Source organism: Dipodomys merriami, unplaced genomic scaffold, assembly GCF_024711535.1.
Source record: "Dipodomys merriami isolate MVZ:Mamm:240054 unplaced genomic scaffold, mDipMer1.0.p SCAF_2141, whole genome shotgun sequence".
In the NCBI taxonomy this organism is placed as follows: Eukaryota; Metazoa; Chordata; class Mammalia; order Rodentia; family Heteromyidae; genus Dipodomys; species Dipodomys merriami.
This window is the reverse complement of record NW_027203540.1, coordinates 48,558-60,169: the sequence shown is the minus strand read 5'-3', so window position 1 is coordinate 60,169 and position 11,612 is coordinate 48,558. Positions and strand designations below refer to the sequence as shown.

At 44.8% G+C, this 11,612-nt stretch overlaps 1 long non-coding RNA gene across 1 annotated transcript; it reads right to left on the bottom strand.

Moving 5' to 3' along the window:
- Positions 1-1,711: 1,711 nt before the first annotated feature.
- Positions 1,712-11,293, bottom strand: LOC138834426 (uncharacterized). The gene is made up of 4 exons (XR_011374099.1): positions 11,133-11,293; positions 8,092-9,163; positions 7,447-7,602; positions 1,712-1,848 (listed from the first exon to the last, which is right to left on the bottom strand). It is a non-coding gene; the product is annotated as an uncharacterized lncRNA (long non-coding RNA).
- Positions 11,294-11,612: the final 319 nt, after the last annotated feature.

Genomic DNA, 11,612 nt, shown 5'->3' with positions numbered 1-11,612 from the left:
ACTGCCCCTCTCCCCCATCTCCACAATGCAACTCAACACTGAAATCACAGCAGCGAAGAGGCACACTCTCTACTGCACTAGGACTACAAGACACTAGCCTCTTAAGCCAAACCCACAGATGTGAATTGAAGCCCACTCCCTCACTCTGAGCCTCAACTGCAGCTTTTGGGGCAGCAAGGCCTTGTCTCCTGGCAGTCTCTGCCTCACTCTGAGGAGATCATTTGACACATCTAGCTCTGCATTGAGAGCTGAACTTGAAGGAAGAAAAGAGCACATTTTCCTTCCTAATTCCGTCTCGACGTGCACATCAGGTTGGGTTTGAAGGAGGCTGATTCCCAGAGGAATTCCTGAGCAGCCATCTGCTTGTGTGCTTCTGAGACATCTTGGTAAAGAGAGAAGGAAGCTGTTAATCAATCATGCAAAGGGAGCTGCTTGCTCTTTCACTAGGAAATGGGAGTGCACATGTCCTTGAGTGTGCACATGTTCTGATATTCTAAGGGTCTTGATACACTTGCACTATACATGTCCTTCTCTCCATGTCCATTCTGCACAGCAGACTAACACCACCTTCCTTCCACACCCATTTTAATGTGTCACTGACACAGCTGTCCTTCAGATAAGTACACAAATACCTTTCATAACAACAGAGAAACAAACCTGTGCCACAAGAGATTAGCAAAGTCAAGTGCACTGCCTGATGCTGGAGGCTCTGTAATCCTAACTATCCTAGAAGCTACCTGGATTGCAGCGACAGCCAGTCTAGGAAGACTCCATCATCAATTAACTAGAAAAATGCAGACCTGGAGGTGTGACTCAAGTGGTAGAGCACCAGGCATGAACATGCAAATTGAAAGGAGAGAAAGAAAAAGAAAGACTGAGACAGAGAGATGAAAGACAGAGAAATGGACAGAGTTAGAGACAGATTCAAGAACAGGAAGAGAGAGAGAGAGGTAAGAGAAAAGGGAGATGAGAGGAAGAAGATGAGGGGAAGGAAAAGTAGACTAAGAGACGGTATGAGGTAGAAGAAGAGGAGGGAAGAGATAGTAGAGAGGGGGAAAGACAGGGAAAGGTGAAAGAGGAAAGTGATGGAAAAGGAAGCAGAGAGAGAATTAAGAAAAAAAGCACAGAGATAAAGACTTGGTACGAGCAAACACTCACAAACATATACACACAACAAAGAAACAAAAGGAAAAAAATAAAAGGCATGGAAACATCATGGAATTTAACAGTACTTCCCTCCCCACGTACCCTCTTCACTGAACACTGGACCACGAGGAATTCAGGATTCCTCAGCTCCCTTCATGACCTTCCACCTCTCAGTTCTCCTTCAGCATTAGTGTCAACCCTGTCATTCACCAGGTGCCTATCCTTTACCCTCTTTAGCCCTCACTGCTTCTTTCACCATAATCCCACCTCATTCTTTGAGGGGAGATCTGCTCCCCAAATAACCCTGAACTGCACTTGTCCACCAGGAGACCCAGTCCTCCTCTTGCTACAAATCTCATCAGTTAGCTCTGCAGGCTCAGCCTCCTAACCCCAATGTATACAGAGCAAAGTCCAGCTGTGCCCAACTCCTCCCCATCACACACTTGTCACCCAAGACAGCATCAGCCTTCAGCATTTCCTCTGTGTGGAAATCTAATAGCCCTGGATGAACCAACGCAAATAAGACAGTGGTGGAGAGTCACATCCAATCTTACTGAATCTCCACTTATGTCCAGAAGTAGTCATCCCAGGCAGGGTCCATCCTCAGATCAAGTCCACAGAGGCCTGGTCCATCCACAGGCACCACTATACCTCCATGTTCTCTCAGGTCTCCTGCTCCTTCAGAGGTTTCTCCAGCTCTCACTGAAAGGAAGAGAACATATTTTAATTAATATACTTTGTGATTCCAAAAATAGGCTCTACATGTTCACAGTGGTCTCATATGTGAAACTCAGCACTCACAACACTCTGTTTACCTGAGGAGAAAAATTGGGCTAACAGAGGAAGTTGCAATTACGACTTCAGGGTGTATGCATTAGGGTCTTTCAAATATGTGTTTTATCTTTTACCAATGTGAGCAAATAAATGAGAAATCGGGTTCTCCTGGATGATGGCTTTATGTTGGGATAGTGATGAGTAAAGGATTATAGAGAAAACACACACAGAAGAAACTGCATTGAAATGGAGAAAAGTGGGGCAGAAACCACTGTCATGGTACATGGAGACAGGTCTCATTTCTTTCCCAATGAAGACTTGCCCTTATGCTCCAACCCAGCCAGTGTAACTGGTGTGCTCAGGAGTTGGACCCAGTCATCTAGAGGCCACAGTAGGAGGAGCAGAGTCCAGGATGCCTCCTGACCCTCAGATCTATGGGCTTCAGCTCAAATGTAAATACAACAAATAAGTATATAAACATACAGGAAACCTACATGAAAGGTAAGGTGATTACCTGCTGTAGCATTTGGAACAAAACCACCTCAAGGACAAAGGTGAATGGTTGTCTGGTGAAGTCACCATGTGATCAAGCTGCAACCCCTACCACCTCTGAAGGTAAAGACACCTTCAGGCTACTTTTCCATTTTCCTTTCAGCCTGGGAAGGCCAGCTCAGTGTCAAATGTACTTTGACCAGAAGCTCGGCTGCAGAATCCTGTAGCACCAGGCACTTGGCCTGAGTGTGCTACACGGGGACTATGCCAGGCATGCTGGGCTCATAGCACTAGTCATGCCTCCTGAAATGAGTGAACTAGTGTGTAAAGGACTGGTAAATAGTCACAAAAATCAAGTCTGTGTGAGAGCTTGGGGGACTACTACTCTTCCATGTAGCCTAGGGGACCATTGCCAAGGCCACTGGGCACATGGGAGGATGCTGCTACTGCTACCTTGGCAACCATGTGGTAACCATGAGGACATCGACCAGAGACAGGGAGAGAAGGGGAGAGACAGACAGACAGACAGACACAGAGACAGAGAGACAGAGACAGAGACAGACAGATACAGAGCAATAGAGAGAATGGGTTGATCAGGCAGTTTGAATCTCTTGGCAAGTATAAATTTTACAGACATGACAAAATTTCATGAAACCAAAAAACAAAATTAAGAGCTAATCCCCAAATAATGTACCTATAAAAGCTTGTTTTTTAAAAGATGGTTTGACTGTAGCCCAGGCTTGCCTTGAACTCAAGAGCCTTCTGCATTTGCCTTCTAAATACTGGGATTACAGGTTTGCACTACCAGTCCATCATAAAAAGATCATCTTCCATCCTGAGGCTATCCAGGTGTACATCAAGGGTTGCACCTCTTAGAACATGCTCTTGTGACAGGAAATTCCAAAGGATTTCATAGCTCTGGGTCAGATGCTACTATAACTCAGGAAATTACTAAGGTCTTAGGAGCTCTGATTGAGGAACCAGGGTCAATGACCAAATAGTAGAGCAAAAGATCCTACTACCACCCCTGTTACTCAGGAAAGCATGAGTGTTTTGGGATTTCTATGTCAGGAACCATAGAAAAAGGCCAAATACATTTACATCACAGGCAATCACAGGAGATTGTTTACAAACAGAATGAATTACTCAGTAAGTCATCCTATCAAGGGTAATAGGTTTCTTGGTAGTTACAAATATGGAAAAGGAAAAAAAAACTGGAAGAATATTTGGGGTGAGATTGCAGTTGGAGGTGTCAGTGTGAACTCATGATTTTGAGTATATATAGATGGATATATATACATAGATTGGTGTACAAATCAGAAGTTGAGACACTCAGGAGGCTAAGAGCTTGAACACTGAAGTTTGAGACTAGTCCAGGCAGGAAAGTTTATTAGATTTCACCTCCAAACTAACCAGCAAAAAGCAGGGCTTAAAGGGGGGCTCAATTACTAGGACCCAAGCAAAGCAAGCAAGAGGTTCTGAGTTTACATTTCTTTACTACTAAAAGAAATTAATATAAATTTAAATGTGTATATGTGTAAATATACATGTATGGGCTTGTATATATCAATGCACACCAATATACATGAATACATGTATTTTGTATATTCGTTTTATGTATTTTCCAGTTCTCTTCTCCAAAAGGGTCTAGGAACAATAACATCTCAAAAGCAAAGAACATACCTAATACTCAGATGTTGGTTTCTAAATGCCATCCAGCCACAGCTCCTGGATAATAGTTGATTCAAAGACTAGAGCATGGAAGGTACTAAATAAACATTGATCTTGTGTATGAGTGAAGAACAAAAGCACTAATGAGGGCTTAGGGGTAGAGTGCTTGCCTAGCATCCATGAAGCCCTGGGTTCTGCAGTGCCACATAAAGAGAAAAAGCTGGAAGTGGCACTGTGGCTCAAGAGGTAAAGTGCTAGCCTTAAGCAAATAAGCTCAGGGACAGTGCCCAGGCCCTGAGTTCAAGCCCCAGGATTGGCAAAAAAAAATAAAATTAAAATAAAATAAAAGCACTAATAAAAGTCTGTTAGAAGGGGCTCGCACTGGCCAAGTCTGGAACCATCAAAACCATGACAGGAGTGGAATTACAACCCAATGCATTCAATAGGAATCCCTTAGCAAGTTCAAACATGAATAAATATGTAAATACATAAGCAAACTGTCAATGATGTGAGGAATGGGATATTTCCACAGCCTTATGTGTTTTCCCACACATCACTCAGTTACAAAGGGAGAGGAGAATTTTTTCAGTAGAAAAACGGGCAAATTTGGCCATCTTCAAGTGATCAAAATTACCTACTACACTCCCAAGACAAACTGATGTCCCCAGCCACCTGGTGGGATGCAGTGGGAGGCACACAGTGTCACTTCACGATAGTCCTGCAAGACCCAAGTCAAATCATGATAAAACTTCAGACAAGACTAAGTGGAAGTGGCATATAATCTTGAAAACAGTCAATAAAATTCTTGAAAAATTTTCAAGATTGAAGAAGACTGCAGAGCCAGAACCAGAGCAAGCAATCTTGACTTCTGGATAGGATCTTTTCACTATCAAAACTATATCATGAGCCAGGCATCGGTGGCTCACGCCTGTAATCCTAGCTACTCAGAAAGCTGAAATCTAAGAATCATCATTCAAAGCCAGCCCAGGCAGGAAAGTCCATGAGACTCTTACTTCAAATATCCCTCAGAAAACCAGAAATGGAGCTGTGCCTCAAATTGGTAAAGCTCCAGCCTTGAGCTAAATGCTCAGGGACCTTTTACTGGCCCTAATTCAAGCACCAGAAAGGAACCAAAAAAAAAAAAAAAGAAACCAATACTCAGACACTATGGATGGAACTGGAGGACACTCAATTTCATGAGAAACACCAATATCACACACACCCTTTCATATTTGAAGACTAAGAAATGTGGCTTTAGAGTAGACAGGAGAACCACAGGACAATGTTGAAGCATGGTGGGTCACCACTCTGCTCACAGCTTCCTTTGGTGTAGTGCAGAGCCTGTGTTGCCAAGAGGCTCCTGTGCCTTCTCTGATCCTGTCTCTCCCCACTGAGGCCAGGCTTCCTTGCTGCAACCACACTGGCATTTGCACTGTGCCAGCTGGGGGCCACTGCTATTCCAACTGCCTAGAATGCTTTTCCCCACACCCAGCTGCTCAGTCCCCTATCCTTCCCCAAAACCCCCTTGCCAAAGAGGTCTACTCTGATACTCAAAAATACAACTTTGTGCACATGTACACACAACACACATCTGCAAACACACAAAAACACAGATTATTTCCAACACTCATCCTGATTCTTTCTGCCTTAATCTTCCTTTTCATATATACTATGTACTACTTTTGTAAGTTTGAGTATTCTCATTCTCCATGCTTGAGTGAACTTCCTCAGTGAAGTACACTAATCTAATGCCCTGCTGAATGAATATCACAGTGGTGGAGGTTCATATCCAATCTTACTAAATTTCTGCTCATGTCCGCTTGTACTCATCTCCATCCACATGTTCCTATATTTTCATGCTTTCTTAGGTCTCTTACTCATTCAAAAGTTTCTCCACCTCTAGTTGATAGGAAGGAAAATATTGTAATTCCTACATTTTTTGGTTCAAAAAATGGGCTCTGGAGGTTTATAGTGTGGCAATATTTGAAATTCAGCTTCCTACACACCATGTGCCCTAGGACAATAATCAGGCCCTACTCTTCTTCCATGAGACCTAGAGGCTTCCCCTGGGAACTGCCAGGGAAAAGGAAGCACCATGCCCAAAGCCTGGTGCTCTGGGGAAGGGGGTGTCAACTGGAAGCATCTTTGGTGACTCAAAGTGTCTCTCCTAAGAATCTGACATCTCTCAGTGCTGAAACCCTTGTACTGTGGAAACGTAATTCTCTACCTCTCCATTCTCCACATGCAGCCCAACCCAACACCCTTTCCTTTCCCAAAATTTTCTAAGTTGTCCCTCATACAAGTACACAAATTCCTTTTGTAATAACAGAGAAACCAATCTGTGCTTTACCAGATTCACAAAGTCTAGGTGCTGGAGGCTCACCTGTATAATCCTAACTACTGTACACACTGACACTGAGAAGACTGTAGATAAAGCCAGTCTGAGCAGACTCCATGTCCAACTCAGTAGAAAATCAGGCCTAGAAGAGTGACTCCACTGGTAAAACATCAGCCAGAAACACGCCCACACTCAAGAGAGAAAAAGGGAAAGAGGGGGCCTGAGGGGGAGAAGGAAAACAGACAGAGAGAAAAAGAGAGGGACATGCATACATACCTAAACACAGAGAGACAAAGAGACAAATTCAAGAGAAAGGATTGAATGAGAAGGAATGAGATAGGGAGAAGAGAATGATTAGAGGGAGGAGAAGAGGAGAAGAAGAATGAGGGTGTAAGAAAGGAGAGATTAGAGACAGTAGAGGGGAGGAGGGCCCAAGGAAAGGCCACAGAGGGAAAAGGAGACTGAGAAAGAGAAAAGAACAGAGTTCAAGCCAGCACATTCCCAAATGCATGCACACAACCAACAAAAAGACAATTAAAAAGCATTGAGAAATCATGGAAATTAATAGTACTTCCCTCCCCACCCACCCTCTCCACTGTACATTGTTCCATGAGGAGTTCAGCATTCCTTACATTCCTCCTCAGCTCTCTTTCAGCATCAGTATCAACCCTGTCTTAAACCAGTTATGCATCCTTTGCCTATTTGGACCCTTATTGCTTCTCTCGCCACAAATCCATCTCATTGTTTGAGAATAGCATTGCTCCTCAAATACCCCTGAGCAGTACCACTGACCCACCAGGAGCCCCAGCCCTCCTCTTGCTGCTATTCTCATCAGTCTACTCTGCAGGTTCAGCCGCCTGACCCAGTGTATACAGAGAAACGGCCAGATTTGCCCAACTCCTCCCCATCATACACTTGTCACCCAAAGGCAGCATGAATCCTCAACACTGCCTCTGTGTGCAATTCTAATGCCCTGGGTGAACCAATACAAATATTCTAGTGTGAAGGCTCATATCTAATCTTACCGAATTTTTGTTCTTGTGGGAAGGCAGTCATCCCAGGCAGGGTCCATCCACGGGTGTGGTCCATATACAACCAAAGTCCATCCAGGCTATGTCCTTCCACAGATCCCAGTTTATCTCCATGATTCCTCAGGTCTCCTGTTCCTTGACCACCTCTAGCTGAACGGAAGGGAATATCTTTTAATTCATACACTTTGTGATTCCAAAAATGGCCTCTTGATGTTCAAATATTTAAAACTTGGCTCTGATAGCATTCTTGATTCCCCAAGGAGAAAAATTGGGCTCTGCTATTCTTCCATGAGGCCTAAAGTCTTTACCGGGAAACGGAAGCACCATGCCCAAGCTGGTGCTTTGGGAAAGGGGCCCTCTCTGGGGACTCATAGAGTCTCTACTAAGAATCTGACACCTCTCAGCGCAATTGTACAGCACATATGTCGTCCTTCCCTGTCCATTTACACAAACCCATCACCCCCTTCCTTCCACAACCAATTGTAAGGTGACTCTACACAGCTATCCCTCACATAAATACACAAATGCCCTTTCAAAATAGAGAAAGCAACCTTTGCCACACCAGATTAACAAAGCCAATTGCATTCCCTGATGCTGTAAGCTCTTGTCTGTATTCCTACCTATCTCCCAAGATGATACCTTGAAGATTGCATTTACAGCAAGTCTGGGAAGACTCCATCTTCAAGTAAATAGAGAAATGCATGCCTGGAAGTATAACTCAAGCAGGAGAGAACCAGACATATCCATGACAACTGAGAGAGAGAAAAAGAGAAAGACAGAGAGGGAGAAAGGGAAAGAAGGAAAAAGGGAGAAGTGTGGAGAGAGAGGAAGAGTGAGGGAGGTGGAGGGAGAGAGAGACAGATTCAAGAGCAGGAAGAGAGGGAAAGGGAATGGTAGAGGGTAGTAGTGGAACAGCAAGAAGAGGAACAGGAGAAGTAGAATAGGAGTAGCTATGGGAGGAATGAAAACAAAGGAAGAGAAATGGTGGGCGGCAGCAGGGAGAAGGTGAGAAAAGTGGAGAGAGAACAGAGAAGGCAAAAAGCACTGAGGTGTAGCAGCACACACTCACAAACACATACACACAACAGACAAAAGGAAAAAAAAAAGAATAGTGATCAAGAAGTCTTACAAATCAACAGTTAATTCCTTCCCACCCACTTTCTTCACTGAAGAATGGCCCATGTGGAATTCAGGATTCCTCAGCTCCCTTCTTAATTTGCCTCCTGTCATTTCTCCTTTACATTTAGTGTCCACCCTGTCATTTACTTTGTACCCATCTTTTCCCTCTTGTAGCCCTTATTGGGACTCTCACCAGAATCCCTTTTTGTTCTTTCAGGGGAGATCTGCTCCCAAATAGCTCTGAGCTGGACCACTGATCCTACCTACTGCAGAAAATCTCATCAGTCTGCTCTGCAGGCTTAGCCTCCTGACATCAGTGCACATATAGCAAAAGTCAGGTGTGCTCAAATCCTCCCTATAACACACTTGTCACCCAAGGGCAGACAGCATCAGCCTGCATCAAAGCCTCTCTGTGGAAATCTCATGGCCCTGGCTAAACCAACACAAATAGCCCAGTGGTAGAGGTCATATCAACCTTACCAAATTTTTGCTACTGTCCAGATGCAGTCATTCCAGGCAGGGTCCATCCAGTGGCACCACTGTATCTCCATACTTTCTCAGGAATGCTGCTCCTTCACAGGTTTCTCTACCTCTACGATCAAGGAAGGAATATTATTCTACTTCATATTTTTAGCCAGTCTAAACAGTGGCTCTGGTTGGTCAGACTGTTCTCTTATTTGAAACTCAGCTAACCCAGCCTTCTGGTTCCCCTTAGAGAAAATGGGGACTCATGGGAGGAGTTGCCATTCAAAACAACCTGTCTTAGTAATAGGGTCTCTGATTGTGAGCAAATAAACAATTCTGAAAGAAGAGATGCTTGGATGAAGGTTTTATGTTGGGATAATGATGAGATTTAGAGAGAAATTACACACGCAGGAAAGTGCATTGAAATGGAGGAAAGTAAGGGCAGAAACCATTGATAGTGCATTGGGTGAATGGAGACAGGTACCTCTCCATTCACAGTGAAGATTTGCCTTTGTACTCCAACCCAGCCAGTGTAACTAGTGTGCTCAGTAGTTGTACCCAGTCACCTAGAGACTGCAGAAGGAGAAACAGAGTCCAGGATGCTTCCTGCCCCTGAGATCCATGGATTCCTATACCACCAAGTTCAAGGGCCTCACTTTAAACCTAAATAAATAAACTAGCAATTGGGGACACAAGCAACCTACGTGAAAGGTGAGATGAACTGAAGCGTTTGGGACAAAAACACCTTAGTGTTCAGAGGACCAAGGGAAAAGGTTGTTCAATAAAGTGACAATACTATTAAGTAAGGGATCGATGTGTAAATGCCCAGCTCAGAAGGTACAGCAGATTGAGGCCACCTTTCAACTTATCTTTCAGCATTGGAAAGCCTTGGTGATGTCAGCTGTCCTTTCTCCGAAAGGAATCCCTGCCGGAGAATCCCCTAGCAGCCGTCACACAACCTGGCCATGCTGGACTGAGACCTCCACAGTGTGAACTTCCTGCATGACTCCTTTCCCACCTGCAGCTCTTCAATTCCACATCTCTCTGCTTTAGTTAGACTCACCCCGAAGATCTGAGTCTGGTGGCTTTCAACTGTGCTGTTTCAGAGTTCTGCACTGCTTTCTCTGGGACAGCTTTGTTCTCAATCTGTGAACATTACTTTGGGGCCTTCACACAGCAGCAAAGTCTGCGAAAAATGGTGACTATCCTGTTAGCCACCCTCCTCCAGCCCTGTCTAATGTTCCACCTGAGGACTATGGCCTCCCCCTGAGGATGCCCAGAGGGAAGACCATTTTCCACTGAGTGGAAACTGTCTAGTGTACCCGACCAGCTAAAAGAATCTGGGCCACAAATGAAGCTGGAACTGGAGCTCTGCAGGGTGTAGAGCAGAAGGACAGGCAGACTGGCACTTTGGGTTCTCTTCAGAGGTAACTGAAAATTTGAGGACAAGCTGAAGGTGTTACATCCTGCAGAATAGGTGGCTCTTTTTTGTGGAGGAAGAGGGCTGGTGGGATTGTCCTCAGGAGGTGTGCATGGTGGACTAGCCAAAAGCATCATTTTTGATTCCACACTTCTGGTATTCTCCTTTATGTTTTCATGGATGAGCAGGTAGGTGCCATGGCTTCATTGAATGCTCTGTTCTTTCTTTTTAATACCAGCTACAGTGTACACCATGTTGCAAATGACTGTGACAATAATGGGGTCCAGCTTGCTGGGCAGTTGCTAATCAGGAAGCAGGCCAAATCCCACACTTAGGGCCAGCCATGGGTGCTCCATTATCTCCTCAATAGCAGGCCTCAGATTGAAGCCCACAGTCAGCAGTTTAGGAAGGAGATCACGTCCCATTGCAGTTGGTAAAGGGGACCGATGTACCTGGCCTCTAGGATTTGTTTCCATATCTGAGTCATCTTATTCTCCTCAAATGGGAACTTTCCCGTTGTCATCATATACAAAAGCACACCTAAGTCCCCAAATGTCCACCTTGTACCCACTGAACATGTTTTGTAGGATCATTTCAGGGGGGTGGAATAGTAAGGCTCCACAAACCCCCTTTAGCAACTGTCCTGGGGTCACCCTGAAACGTCAAAATCACTGACCTTAACATTGCCATTGGTGTCGAACAGGACGTTGTTGGCCGTCAGGTCTAGGTGTGCAATTCAGTTCTCTTGAAGGTAGTGAACGGCACTCGTGATCTGCTTGAACAACCTCTTGGCTTCATACTGGAATAGGCGTATGCAAGGGGATTTATTGACTCCACCCCAAGAGATGGCCCTGACTGGCCAGCTCAGTGACAAGGAGTCTTCATCCTCCATCACCTGGAACAATTGGATGATGTGTGGGTGACGTACACTTTTCACAATGGTTACTTCGTTTTCTTTTTTCTGTTTGGTCTGGTCGTGGGGACTGAACTCTGGGCCTGGGCACCGTCCCTCAGCTCTTCAGCTAAAGGCTAGCACTCTACCACTTGAGCCACAGGGCCACTTCTGGCTTTTTTCTTATGTGGTGCTGAGGAATCGAACCCAGGGCCCCAGGCATGCAAGGCAAACGCTCTACCACTGAACCAACTTCCTACCTGC